This window comes from Rattus norvegicus, chromosome 4, assembly GCF_021556685.1.
Source record: "Rattus norvegicus strain SHRSP/BbbUtx chromosome 4, alternate assembly SHRSP_T2T, whole genome shotgun sequence".
NCBI lineage: Eukaryota > Metazoa > Chordata > Mammalia > Rodentia > Muridae > Rattus > Rattus norvegicus.
This window is the reverse complement of record NC_141537.1, coordinates 141,193,992-141,209,849: the sequence shown is the minus strand read 5'-3', so window position 1 is coordinate 141,209,849 and position 15,858 is coordinate 141,193,992.

Here is a 15,858-nt window from a genome sequence, read left to right as displayed (position 1 = left end):
ACCCATATCAGGTGGCTGACAACCACCTGTGACTGCAGCTTTGATATCCTCTTCTGGTCATCTCTAGCATTCACATGAACTTGTACAGATCCACCCATAGACACATAGTTAACAATAAAATAAAATCTAAAACAAAATATTGTACAACATTTTTAGCAGCTGATCCAAGAAAAGGTATATAAACATTCTATAAGCCATGTAGAAGATACACTATAAACCTGAATATATCAAATAATAGCTTAAAATGTCACCTGATGTATCTTCCAAAGACATAAGATACTTTAATGCTTTAGATAATCATGAAAAAATTAGATGTTCCCATTTCTGTTTTAAATTTTCTTATCTATCTCAACCAACCATAAGCATTTAACATTCTCTAAAGCACTTTTAAAAGTCAACCAAAGAGTATGCATGGAACGACCCATGGCTCCAACCACATATGTAGTAGAAGATGGCCTTGTTGGACATCAGTGGGGGAGAGGCCCTTGGTCCTGTCAAGGCTCAATGCCCCAGTATAGGGGAATGTCATGGCAGGGAGGTGGGAGAGAGAGTGGGTGGGTGGGTAAGTGAGCACCCTCATAGAAGCAGGGGGAAAGAGGATGCAATAGAGGGTTTCTGGATGGGAAACCGGGAAAGAGAATAACATTTGAAATGTAAATAAAGAAAATATCCAATAAAAGAAAAATAAGTCATGCATAGACTATCTATAATTTTTACAATTGATGGATAGTATAGCTTTAGATTGAATATTAGGCTGTGCTGTTGTTGTATGTATATACACATGTGTATGTGCATACATATGTGTGTTCACATGAATGTTATATGCACATGAGTACAGGACAGAGATTGACATTGGATGTCTTCCTGGATCATTTTTCCACCTTATTTTTTCAAACATGTTCTCCCACAAAACCTGAATGAAACTAATCTGGCTAGACTGACTAGGCATAGAATTCCAGAGATCTTCAGTCCATGTTGGAATTAGACATGCTTGCCTTTTAGTGTGCCATGTGCCTGGATTAAATATGGGTTCTGATGATTCCAACTGAGATCCTTAAGTTTGGACAGCAAGCACTTACAAACAGAGTCATCTTTGCTATTTGTTTTTGTACCCATGTACATCATAGATAAAAAAATGCACTAACACTGAATATGTACCTTGAATTGTGGATGCAAAGCATATGATTTTTGTGTAATTACACAAAGAACATAACGAAAACAGTGTGCACTCCAGAAGTGTCCCTTGTGGCAAACCCCATCCCCAATGACAAGTCAGAATTTGGCTTTTAACACCACAGAATAGGTTGTTTTTTGACTGTTTGTTTGTTTTCCTTTCTTTCCCCCATCAGTATAAAATTTTTATTAATCATTGAGAGTTTCACACAGTGTGCCCCAATCACATTCACTTCTCTGTCTTCCCAGGTTCATTTGCCTCCCTTGTAACCTCCTCAAATAAAGAAGGAAAAGTAAGTACTAAGTTCAAGTGTGTGATGCTCATACAAGCCACTCCTCCCTTTATTTGGAGGCAAGGTTTCTCTGTGTAGTCCTGTCCTGGATCTTGTTCTGTAAACCAGACTGGCCCCCAAATCACAGAACTCTGTCTACCTCTCCCTCCCAAGTGCTGAGATTAAAGGCATACACTACTACCTACTGGCTAACCACCTGCCTTTTTAATAAGCTTATTTTCTACTATGTTTTGGTAATTTGATTTCTTCCTGACACTCTTTACTTGTGTGTACATCAGACTCTTAGTTTCAGATGTTTAACTGATATAAAAGATAGTCACATTTTTTATTTACAACCTGTTCCATACGTTTTGTCTATAAATTAGGATAAAGCTCAATGCCCTATAACTCAGGTGCTAGAAAGATAAGAACTGAGTTGATATGAAATATAAGAAAACTGGTTTGAGAATAATTTCTTTTCATTTAAACACTAAAAAGGATTTAGAGAAAGATTGACTTTGATACCTAATATTTAACTTCAATGGTCTACATTTTTTATTTTGTTTATTATATATATTTTGTATTTACATTTCAAATGTTATCCCCTTTCCCAGTTCCCCCCTTTCCATTCCACCTCCCCCTGCTTCTATCAGGGTGCTCCCCCTCCCACCCACCCACTCCCACTTCAAAACCCTAGTATTCCTCTACACTGAGGAAATGAGCCTTCACAGGACCAAGCGCTTATCTTCCTATTGATGCAAGACAGTGCCATCCTCTGCTACATATGCGCCTGGAGCCATGGGTCCCTCCATGTGTACTCCTTGGTTAAGGGTTTAGTCCCTGGGAGCTCTGGGGTGTATGGTTGGTTGACAGCTCCTGCAGTCCTTTAACTCCTCCATTGTGTCTTCATGCTCAGTCTGATGATTAGCTGCAAGCATCCTCATCTGTATCAGTAAGGCTCTGGCAGAGCCTCCCAAGAGACAGCTATATCAGGCTCCTGGTAGTATGCACTTCTTGGCATAAGCAGCAGTGACTGGGTTTGGTGGCTGCATATGGGAAGGTTTCTCAAGTGGAGCAGTTTCTGGATGGCCTTTCCTTCAGTCTCTGCTCTACTCTGTCCTTGTATTTCCTCACATGAGTACTTTGTTCCTCCTTCCAAGGAGGACTTAAGCATCTACATTTTGCTCTTCCTTCTTCTTGAGCTTCATATGATCTGTGAATTGTATCTTGGGTTTTCTGAGCTTTGGGGTTCTTAACTCTATGGCAACATGAATGTTAATTAGCGTACTCTACTATGTCTTCACTCAACATAATATTCCCATAGTTATTAAAGTTGTTTTCTCTGGCAACAGTTCATTCATTTTTTACAACTATAAAGAGTTCCATTGTACAAATATGTCTCACTTGAAAAAGTCATTGACTGTTGAAGAACATGTGTGCTGGTCTCAGTTTGAGGGTTAGTATAAATTCTGCTTAAATAAATGTTCTAGGATATGTGTTTTGTGTACACATCCACAGTTTGCCTTCAGTGTGCACTTAAGAGTAGAAATTGCTGGGCATAGATGATATACATGGCTCAGCTTTTCAGGAAATATGTTCCTCTGGTTCCCCAACATGCTTCATTTCAACTTGCAACCACCAAAAACACAACACCACATTAACAGAGGCATTTGATATAGTTAGGGGTAGTTTAAGCAGCCTATTTTATAAGCCATTCTGTTGCTTTTATTCTGAAAAGCCATTGTGGCCTTATTTACATTTCTCAATGAGTAATGAAATTAAACACTTTCTAGCATGCCTTGGGCTATTTGAATATATTTATCTGTGAAGCAAATTTCCTTATACTGTGTGTTTTAAAATGAGATTATCTAAAGACTGTGGATGTGTCTCAGCTGTAGAGAGCCTTGGGTTCAGCCTCTATCACAGAGTAAAATTGGATTATTTGGATTCCACATATATTTGCTGAACTCTTGCATTTTATGGATATAAATCCTTTATTGCTTATTTTATCTCAATTACTGTTTTAAGTTTCAGTGTATGAAGAATTTTAAAGAATACAGATCCTCTAGCCTATTGTTGTGTTTTATGTCTGTGCACCTTTTTTATTATTTCTTCCTTTCTTCCTGACGTAGTGTCAACTTGCTGAATCCTATGTAAAACACATTGCGTTGCATATTTCTTTTGGAGTTTGCATTTTTAGACAGAATTGGACAAAGTCCAGGCTGATGTCAAACTCAACAATCTGAATGACCGTGACCCTGGCCTTAAACATAGGATCCTCCCATCTCCACCTCCGAAGGGCTGAGATTACAAACATGCACCATCATATCTAATTTTGTGTGGTATAGGAATTGAACTCAGAGCTTCATGCATGGCAGGCAAACACTGTACTAAGAAAGCTACATCCACAGCCCTTAAGGTTCCATTGCTATTGCTTAGTTTCAGTCCTCTCAAACATAATTACACTCTCTATTTACTCTGCTTACGACTTTAACTCCATCTGCCTCCTATAATTCTAATTTTTGTTTTGCTGTTATCATATAGCCGAAAGTGTTTTCTATTTTCTGCTGTGGCTTTTCATTTGACCATGCTTAAATTGCTAAACATCTGGGGAGTTCCCTTCTGTATTACTAATGGCTAATTTAATTCTCCAGTCAGAGGGAATGTGCTATGTGATTTTTATCTTTTGAATTGGGTTAATTCTTGATTTTTGGTTTGAGTATATATTTATCTAATACTTTAGAATCTTATTATCTAATTGAGCTTGGCATATGTTTCTTAAATATTATTTTTTATGTTTCTGTGGGTATGTGCACATAAATGCTATTGCTCATAGAGGACAGAGAGGTCGCTAGATTCCCCTGGAGTAGAAATTACAAATCATTGTGACCCACCATATTAGTGTGTTAATAGCCACACTCAGGTCCTCTTCAAGACAGATATGCTGTTTTAACCACTGAACTATCTCTCTAGACCCTTGTAGCTGTTCTTATCAACACCCTGCATGTGACATATGGGTCTTCTTTTAGATTTTCTTCTGTCCATTTTTGCCCCTTTCATTGTGGTGGTTTTCATTTGTGCCTACAGATCAATAGTTCTTTCTAAAGCACGTATTTGTTTGTATTTTATGTGTATGGCTATTTGACTATATGTATATATATATATATATATATATATATGAATTCCTGTACATGCATGATACCCCAAAGCCCTGAAGAGGACATTAGGTTCTTTGGAACTGGAGTCCCAGGCAATTACAACATGCTTTATGGGTGCTGGGAACTCAACCTGAATCCTCTACAAGAGCAGCAAGCATTCCTCACTGCTACGCTATCTCTTCAGTCCTCACATCTATACTATTTCTGTTTATCTCCACTCATGCTTCTTCCCTGAAAGTCAGCTTTGTGGTCAATCATCACTGTGACATATCAGTTGGTTTAGCGTGTTCTAAATTATATGGCCTTTATTTTTCATTTTTTTGAGCATTTTTGAATTTGCATATCAGGCATGCTCTTATAAGTAAGGACACAGTATTTATTTTGAGAATTCAATCAGACAGTTTTGTTGCTGAATGTACACATTTGTTCCGTTTCCCTTTGAGGAGACTGCAGATACACAAGCACACTCTTTTACAACTCACTTCTGTTTGGTGAGCCTCTGATTTGCATTTCCGTTTCTCTTTTTCATTTTTACATTTACCATTATTTCTTCATGCCAATTGACTGCCATTCCATTTCACATCTATCTTTTAATTTATTATTCTTTTTTTACAGTAAATGTTACAGTGGATATTATAACAGTAACTTATTAAGTAATTTATTTATTAATGCAAACTAGAAATTTGGCCTCTATTTGTCTTTTTTAAAACATTTTATTGTATAGTCTAGGATGGTCTGAGTCTCACTGTGTAGGCTAGGAAGGTCTCAAATTCACAGTCTTCCAGTTTCAGACTCTTTTTAAAATTACAAGCATGTGCCACCAAGGCTAGTTAGAAATTTTGCCATGTTGATTGCTCATGTCTGTAGTCCCAGCACATGGGATGCTGAAACAGGATACTCAGCAAAAGTGTGAAGTTTCAGGGCAGTCTGGGTCACAGAATGATACTCACACCCTGTTTTACAAACGAGGAAAAAGTCAAAAGGAAAGAAAGAATTGAAAACAGTTTCTCCCACTATATTTTTACTTCAGTGTGTCAGATAGCCACCTCCAGACTTTGGTTTATTTTATGAAGTTGGAGGTGCAAAAATTTTGATGCATATGGTTGACTTTTTAAAAGTCCCACTAATGTATCAGCAATAACTATAAAGCAGAACAAGGCAAGTTGTTGCAAAATATTCTGTGAATTATAACGTTATTTACGGTAAATGTACAAACTACTGGGTAAGTAAGGCAGGGAATGAGAAAAACAGAGAAGTGAGGTTCAATAAGGAAAAGATGGTGAAGAAAAGGAATAGAGGAGAACATTATGGAGGGGAAGTAAAAAGGTTAAGAGACTGGAATAATAAAAAAGAAGGAAAAGTGGGCTTCACAATAATGAGAAAACTTAAAGACAATTAAGATGAATGTAGAAAGGGAAAGAAAAGGTAAGAAGAGAAGAACTTTACAAAAAAATACGTTAAAGAGAGTACTAAAAGTTGGATAAAAAAGACATGGTACAGGGACAAAAATAGTGGAGTGTTGAATAATGACACAGCTCTTTCAAGGGCTCCTAAAAAAGGGGGGTTCTAGTAATATGCATGGGGAGGGCGTCCCCTGAATGTATGTAGTTATCTTTCCTCTGGCCTATCCTGTGTTGCTCATGTTTTGGCCGAGGCGTCTGATGCCTGCTGAGCCATCTTTACTTAATAACTCGCTTCTCTGCCTATCAGGAGCCTCACTTAGCTGTGTTCTTTGTGACCTGGGCAGATGCTTACTTTCTAGAATATCCCTACATAGCACACCCAAGGGTTGCAAATGTTCTAGCAAAGGGCTGTGCCTCAGCTGTTTTGGGAGTGAGGACAAATGCCCACAGTAGTTATCTGTACAGGCAAGGGACCAGTCTTCATACTTTCTAAGCCACCCTGCACATGGCTTAAGGGATGGAGTCAAGCTATGCTTGAGCAGGCAAGTGACTGGAGCGGTAAATGCACCTACTGACCTCAGGCTTAAGGCTCTCAAAACACCAGAGTTACTGTCAATTGATAATTTCTGTTGCAGGTCCCCCAAAGTGAAGCTGCTTTTTGTGCCCTTAAGTGTCACTGCTGAACTTCCTTCCGCCTGAGCTGTGTGGGTTTATCAGCATCTGTGACCTCCAGATCTGCACAACTGCCTACACGTCTGTCTCTCACCACGGAGCTATCGAAGGTTAAATCCAACTCCCTAATATGTGATTAGATTGTTCCCTGTTCCCAACTTCCCAGTGTACGTCAGTTTTAAAATAACAGGTTCCCCATCAAGATGGCACCTGGCCACTGCCCTCTGAGTCACGTAGAGTGACACATCAGATTACTCATCACTGTTGATCCACCTGCCCGAGGAATCACAGCAAATGAACTGGAGACTCCTGGGGGTTGCTGGCTCACACTGAGGCTATGGTTGTCACATCTGGGATGCAGGTACTGCTTCCCCTCCGTGAGGCTGGAGATGTGCAGATGTGCGTATCTGCAGCTCCCTGCACCTTGGCTTACTGCTCTTGGTACTGCCATCTTGTCTCCCTCTTTTTCAGTTGTTCTATTGCTGCCAATAAGAATACCTAGAGCTGTCCTTTTCTGTATCTCTTCAGAATACTGCCTATTTGTTTCCTGTTCTTACCGGATTCTTCTGCTTTCCAGGTGCAACCTCTAGACTTTTCATCTCACTATAATAAAATAATATAGTTTTCTCTGTTTTGTTACACGTGGATATTTCATTAGTGTTATCTACATAGTTGTGTCTCTGTGGCTTTCCATTCCCTTCTGCACTGTTTCTGGTTGCATTTGAGAACAGATTTCTTAAACACTGTAACTTCTCATTCTCTGAGAGTGACATTTTGCATTGTTTCCCTCATTATATGGCTCTTCTCATACCTTTTATTTTTGGTCAATTTTATAATCATATGCCGAGGACACTGTTCTTTTTAATTCGCAGCAGTTCTTGAGCCTGTAGGTTATGTAGAATGCTTTAATGTTTTCTCTGCCTGGGGACATCGCCTCCTCCATCTCTACATTCTTAACGTTGCTTCTGCCTCCTTTTCTCTCCTACTAGAACTTTATAATCAGGAAACAGGTCTTTTAGCTGGTTTGTATATATTTCCCAAGCTGTTTTGTTTTCTTCTTCTCTGGCCTTTATCTCTCTGTCCAGTAGCCTGGGCATGCCCCACATTAATTTCTATCTCACTAATATTTAGGTTCTTGGATCTAATCTTCTTTTAATTCTTGAGTTCTTAATCATTGTATTTTGTAACTATTGGACTTTCTTCTGCTTCCTCCCTAGATATTTTTCAACAACAATGTTACGTTATATCCTTTTTATTAATAAATAAGTCTTATTTTTACTCAAATAATGATTTTGAGTAAATATGGAATGATCCATGGGAGGAATAGTCCAAGTTATTTGAAGCATTGAGAAATACTTGACTTTTTTCTCATGGAAGAAAGAATGATCAAAGAACCCAAATTAAGGAGCTTTTAGGAAAATATCTCAGTGAAAAATAAATAGAAAAGTATGATAAAAATTTTAAAACAAAATAATTAAAACCACAGTTACTTTTAAACTAAATCTCTTTAAAGATGTTGAATAAAATTCCCCCTGCTACTTTCTGTTTACAGGTAGGCTTCTAATGGCTATTCCAGGGTAGTCCCATAGCAAACCAGAGGTGGGGATATTTTTTCCTAAATTTATGACTAAGTCTTTTGAGTAATGGAATAGCTCATGAACTCGTACATAAGAAAGCCACAGTGCTTTTAGCTTATATCATTTTGATTTGAAAAAGACAATATAGCACAGAATGGGTAGAGGCAGACTCTAGAAAGTAGTCCTTATTTGTACACAATATACTGTTTACAATAAACGGGATGACTGGGATGGTGCACCAAGAATTATGCAAGTTAGTGAATGTCACCAATGAACTATAAAACCTTCCTCAAAGCTCTGGAGATATGTATGATTGGGTTTCAGTCTTGCTTGTGAACCAGAAAGTGCTTTTATTTCCTGAATTCTTTCCAAAACAGGATTGTTTGCAGGATATACATATTTGTATCTGTGCATATCTCTCTCTATCTCTCTCTCTCTCTCTCTCTCTCTCTCTCTCTCTGTGCGTGTGTCTCTCTCTGTCTCTGTCTCTCTCTGTCTCTCTCTCTCTCTGTGTGTGTGTGTGTGTGTGTGTGTGTGTGTGTGTGTGTGAGTGTCGCTAGGTGACAATGACATTTCCTTATTTGTTTCATTTTCAAATCAAGAAGACTCATTCTCATTCGCAAGGAATCATATCCCAGGACTGTCATCTCTGGGGAATGGAGGAATTAATGAGTGTGTGAAGTCTGAGGGACGGTGTGCCATGACAGAAGTACAGCCATGTTCACTAATATAGCTTTATACCTAAGGGAAAATGTCTTATCCTTCCTGTCCCAAGGGTGGGGCTCAGAGAGATGTCAAAGCCTTTCTTTGATCATGAACAAGTGTTGACAGTGTATGAAGAACATATCCATCATAGCTTTCTTTCCCACAAATATTTACAGCCTGAAGACTGGTTCTCTACAGAGACAACTCCTAGTAAGATTATCCAATCCTGTATCCCTGTCCAGATGTAGACCATAAATTCCACCTTTGTTTCCTCTATATGTAATAACCCGGCCTCCTTGATTCAGCTGTGTGCAATAACCCCATCTCCATGTTCATCTGTATACAATAAACACACTGGGTTTTTGTATGCTACAGTTTTTCTTTCAGAAAGCTAGTCCATCCATCCCAGCTTCTCTCTGTGAAGGTGTGTTTGTCTTGTCTTCATTTTCTCACTGTCCCACTTATGTCTGTCTTTAGAGCAATGCTAGACATGACCATCATCTACATTAGACCTCATTTGGAATGCAAAGTCCAGTACCTTCAGTATATAACATAAAAAGAGGATACTATGGAGGCCTAGAGAGAAGTATGACACTATTCCTGAGAAAATATTAACAAATGTTTACTCACTCCAAATAGAGAACTGACGACAGACTAAACTATGGATTCCACCAAAGTTGAACTTGGTTAACTAATAAATTTTATTAAGGTTATTTATAGTAATTTTGGAGGGTTTTTTTTTTATTTGGAAGCTGGGGACCGAACCCAGCGCTTGATAGGCAAGCGCTCTACCACTGAGATAAATCCCCAACCCCTGGAGGGGGGTTTCTTACAAAAGCAAAAATAACTCAAAGACAGCTGCACTACTAAAGCCAGTTCATGAAAACTGGAAGTCTAGAACACATCATGTCACTTGCAGGCAGATGAGGAAGTATCCATATGTAGCTCAGCTGGTCTAAGAGTCTTCTAAGTAGTTTGGGTTGCCTGAGAGTGTCTCTCAGTGATCCTTCTTGTGTATGTATGCTTAGGAAGGATGGAGTCTAGTGAATCTGGTCAGATTTAGGAACTTCCTGGAAGCCTTTGAACTGATTACTTCCTGAGCTTAATGAGCTTCCTGGTAGGATGGAGTATGTCACTTCCCCTTAGAACAACTTGTGTCTTGATTAGCTTCCCTCCAAGATGGAAGTTTTATCTACAAGGAAATTACTATACATCAAGAGATGAGGTGGCTATTGCAAATGGAAAGTGTAGAACTAATTTACAACCAGAAGGAACTTTTTTTCTTTGACCAATGTAATAAATATTTTGATAGTCTTCTATCTAATGGTATGCTAGGTTGTATCCCCTTGTCTTGACTTCATTCTAGTTTGTAGCTACTTTAACCAACCATAATGGTAGAGGTGACACGATCTGATTACTATGGATCAACCAGAAAAGGCCATGCTGTTCTTAAATAATTCTCTTAGGATACTCATGGAGGAAGTTTGATGACTGCTATCATCAGGCTGGAGAAAGCACATAGAGATGCCTTGGCGTACTTCCCCAGCTGAGATGTCAACAGTCCTATCTGTATGGACATGCTGTCTTAGATGTATAGCCAAGTTGATTGTTCTTTATGAGGGTGTGCTTCACCCAATCTCTAATGCCAACCCCAGAGACTGACTTCCTCACTCACAGAACCGTAACCAATGTTTGTAACTCATTAATATCTGAGTTAGATTTGTTGTGTGTCCAAAGTAATCTATAAACTGCCTTAAGAAAGACACCTAAAAATCTGTATTTCAACAAATTTACTTTGGAGTAAAAATATGGAATTTCTTCTTTATTAACTGCTTTCCTTTTTCTACTTCTTAACATGCTAGTAAATGTGTCCAGGGTGCAAAAAAGATCATAGCAAGTTCTGTCTCTAACAATGAAACATGCATAATCCACTCTCTAGATAAGGAAGAATATTGTGGCCAGCAGAGAAGGCAGCTCAAGGCTCGTGTCAACCCTTTGATTCAATGTGCTGGGAAGAGGTGGTTTTCTTCCATAGACATCACCTCATGCAGTTAGCTCAGAGTATCTCAAGCATTCAGGTCCTACTTCATTCCTCTTTCATTCCTGTGGCTTTCTTCACCCAGTGAGAGGACATAGATTTGAAACATTCATTATCTGAAAGTACCACTGCGCCTGTCTCTGAGGAATCAACTTACTGAAAGCAATTTATCAGTGAAAGGCTCTTCCAGATCCACACATCCGCAAGGAGTTAGTTTAGCATTTGCATGCAGAAATCCCAGCATTTTTCTGCTGCCTTGTTATGATATGTTGGTTGTTTACAATCATACAGATTGCATGCTACAATCATCCATTAGTTTTTATAATGAATGTACACACCTGGCAACTCTCAGCCCCAATCCTCTGCTTTTATTGGCTTTCTGTCAGTCATTAAAGATGGTGCAGATACGGGGGAGAAAGAATATTTGTCAAAGGCAGAGACCTAACGCAGGTGGTGGCAGGATTTGAGTTTGCACCTGGACCCATTCATTTTCTTCCTTTCTGATTTTAAAGTATGAGAATTTTTGAATCAAAAATAATGCCTCTTTTTTACATCCTTGATTCTCTGGCAAGTGGTGACTTTCTTGAGCAATAGAAGTGTATTAGCTAGCTTGCTCTCTCTATGGTCACCTTGTCTGACTGAAAAGATCATTTTTGTTTCACAGCTTCACTGATATTTAATTCCACTCTGATTGGGAAATCATGGGTTGTCAGTGTCTCTGCCTGTGACTATCAAGGTGTGAGGAGGTGGCTTTTCTCATGGCATGGATCAAGAAACAGTGAATTATATCAAGGACACCACTATACCTACTTTCTTCTATCCAACAGGTTACACCCTATGGAAACCCAAAGCAGCCTTCAAAACAGTGCTGTAAGTTGAGGATTGAGCATACAAAATGTGAGCCTATGAGTAACTTTTCAGACTGCATCCATACCAGGAAGCTAGGTGTGCAGGCGGGAGTGCTGGCCTGTATCTACAGTCTTCCATGAGATGTTCTGGGTTATATTCAGTTTTGGCTCTCTCAAAAACTATTTGTGAAACTACTAAGCACCCGTCAAACTTAGGTGCCTTTAATAGCATTGTTCATTTAGTTCAGGAAGTTAAATTGAGTTCTATGTGTTTTTTCTTTATTTTTGTTTTGTACTTTAGTCTCCTAAGATACTTTACAACCCCAAGATACCTTGGGATCATATTTGCATTTGTGTTTGTGTTATTATCCTATGCTATATTGAGCATATATAATATAGGATAGTGTATAGGATATAGAATGATTCCCAATACAGGACATAGAATTAGATGTATAAAAGATGGACATTAACACAATAACTGAAGGCTTAATCAGCTACAATTTTACTATCTACATCATAAAAAAGTTAATTAATACACATTTGTGAGTATGACTGTTCATTTTCTACTTCACTAACTTTAAGGATAATTTAAGATCATGAAGAAAATAACTTTTCAATAAATTAAACACCTGCTTCAAATAGATTTTCCATATATGCAATCCAAACTTAGTTTAGCAGATCCAAATCGGAGGTTGAATAATAATGCCTAGTTTAAGTTCTTTGACAATCTCTTTTGTTACTGTGTATCTTTATATTTAAAATATGAAGACTAAAGAGGGGAATATTTCAGCTTTGGAGAAATCTTTCTTTAATAGGGATATTTGTCCAGGATTTTCCAGGTTTTAGAGCTATTTATTTAACTTAGTACAGCAGTATCTGCCCACATGTGTGGAGGCATTAGGGAAAAAGTGCAGAATTTCCCAACTGAGCTTTGTGGTCTGCACCTGTAAATATCTGTTTGAGTCATACACAAAAATAGACAGAGAAAATGAGAGAGTAATCGTGTTTTACATATGCTAATTAAAATATTAGAAGAAAGACAGGTGTGGGTGTCTCTTGTCTGTTAACCCGGAAGCTACAACACTAGAACAGAAGTATCATTGGTGGATGGGATCTGGGCCAGGTGTTTCCAGATTCTTGGCCTCTTATTCAAAGAATATGAGTAAAGGCAAACCAGATCAATAAGTAGAAAGGCAGATATATTCCAAAGCAAACATTTAGTTATAGTCTGGGTCTGAAAGAAATACGCTATCGTGAGTGACAATGATCTATGTGAGCGAATGGATTCAAGGGTCCTAGATTATTGCCTGTGATATTTTTCATAGGATCTAAAGGAAGTAAGTGTTGGCTACTAAACATGTAGGTTAGGTGTTTCTCTATTTTTATCTACAGGTTTCAAGTTTGTAAACCTTTTACTGACATATCCTTTTCTATTATCTGATTTTAATCTTATAAATATCCTATTATTACATAGGTTTAAGATGTGAAACAAGAAATTCTCCATAGCAGTTCATATAGAGGATATAGTTTGCCTTGTTGCACATGCAGCCACATTCAGTCTAAACTGTGTTCCCCTCCACTTGAACCTGGACATGAGTGGAATATGATTGAATAAAATCTTGATGATTACTTAGGAAAGAAGAAACTTCTTCCATTATTCAGAGTAGGGTGTGAATGCAGCTTGATGCCCATATTTGTGGGGTGGGGTGTCCTAGATGGCTAAAAGGTAAGGTATGCTGTTCTAAGTAGGGTATGTATACAAAGCATTTGCAGGTTAATGTCTCAGGCGGCCAAGTGCATGGGGTCTGTGTGACAAGTCATATGTTAATAAGTTAGTCCCTATGCTTGCCAGCTTCAGGAGGATTGTCATGAATCAGACAGGCCTGGGCCATAAGTTAAGACCCTGCCTCAAAATAAATAAATATAGAGGCTATTGGAAGAGAGCCCACAGAAAGTGTATAATACATGAGAAGTGTGCATAAGTTTATATGAAAACCCAGTGAACTGAATGGTAAATAATAACACTGATTCTCAAGCAATGACACATTGTAGCATGCTTTAGGCCAAAGGCCTGGATTGAGATTCAGGACACCTGCATTTCGTGGACCAACAGAATGACCTTGGGTAAAGTTCTTAAGATGCAGACTAAGGGACTAAACTAACCATTCTTCTGTGAATTTTGTAGCATCAATCACAAGAAAATTTGGCTTTCATAACTATTTTCTATGTATATTTTATATCTGTATTCAGTTTGTTTGCAGACCATTTTATGAATAAATAATTACAGAAAGCAAGTACCCAGTGCAATTTAGATATTGTGATTGAGGCCAGCTGAACACGAAGCCCAAAGGAAGTGACTAAAGAATAGAGTGTAATGGTCAGCCATTATCTATTCAGTTCTTGATTAGCTTTGGATCGATGCTGCCAAGACTGAGACAGAGACACATGGCAAGCAGATTATTGTGGGACTATCTACAGTTATTGGTCTCGTTAATTTATATTATAAAACTATACCTATCTCAGCCTGATGACTTTTAGAACATTAGAAAATAGAAAAACATTCATCTGATGCCCGACTTCAGATGAAAAGGACCTTACTGTAGACATGAATAGAACAAAAATATAAAAACATGTATATACATTAAGAAATTACACAATTACAGAATTAATATATACATTAAGAGTTTTACATACTTTCAATCATTCCTTTGCTCAGCTATACTGATCCTTAAACAAGACTTTACTTAGTTTGTACAAGTACAATGGGAACAGTACTGAGATAAGCACCATAATCTTTTAGTTCTTTTTTGTGCGCCCAGCACCTAGAAAGTGATGAACATGAATAAATTTTTTATAATGCCCTGAAAATGATTCATTCTACGTGACAGTTTTTTAACATGACATGTGCTGTCTCACATGTCTTTTGTATATGCAAATATCCCCAAAGACAAAAGTATGCTTGTTGTCTCTTAATCATGTTGGTATTCACGATCAACCATTATAATTTTCATAATTTACATACAAAATTTCTATGCAGATATCAATACAGATGCATAGCACATATGTTCATATGTTTCCTTGTATGTATGTAATATACTAGTATGCATGAATGAATGCAAAATAGCATAATGCTATTCAAAAATAGAATTAATATATTTGTATGTCATGTTCGTATCTTAGAGCACTTCCTTAAGAACATATACAAATCTATCCTATGCTCTGTGATAACTGAGACGCTGAAAATTCATGCATACCATAATGTAATTAAAAGCTTAATGCTTAATTTAGGGAGGAGACCCAGTGAAATTTACCCTATTCCTGGTGGTATGTCAACTGGTGTCATTTTAAAGGTCTTGTTTTAGGTAACCATATTTTTGAGATTTCATGGATGCCACACACACCTTTATTGTGATAGATAGAAGAGAATGTCTTGGAGGAGATGTCCTGGTCCTCTGGCTTATACAATCTTTCTGTTCTGCAGAGTACCTTGAGCATTGTGGAATGTATATGTATCAGTTGAAGTTGGGAACTCTTATAGTCTGTTGTTCCCTGTATTTTGACCAGTTGAGGGTTTTTGTAAGTCTTTATCAGCTGCTGCAAAAAAGCTTCTATGTTTAGATGTGAGAATGACATTTGCCTATTGGTAGAAGGGTAAGTTTTAAGAATAAAATTAATGGCTGCGGAGGAAGTCTTATAGTGGGTTATTATCCAGTCCCAAAAGGTCAGCCTTAAATGCATATACATCTGAGCAACACTGAACAGACTCAGCAGGCTGCATGTGTGTGTGCATGCGCGCGCGCGCGCGTGTGTGTGTCTGTGTGTGTGTGTGTGTGTGTGTGTTTGTATGTGTAACAAAATTAAAGAAGAAAAGCTATTGAATTTTTATGGGGTGAAGAGAAAGGGGAAAATTCAAGGGGGATAGGAAGGGTGGCAGTAATGTAAATGTAGTACACATATGGAAAATTCTGAAAACAATTTGAATAAAAATAAAAAATACATAAACAAAAGTAAA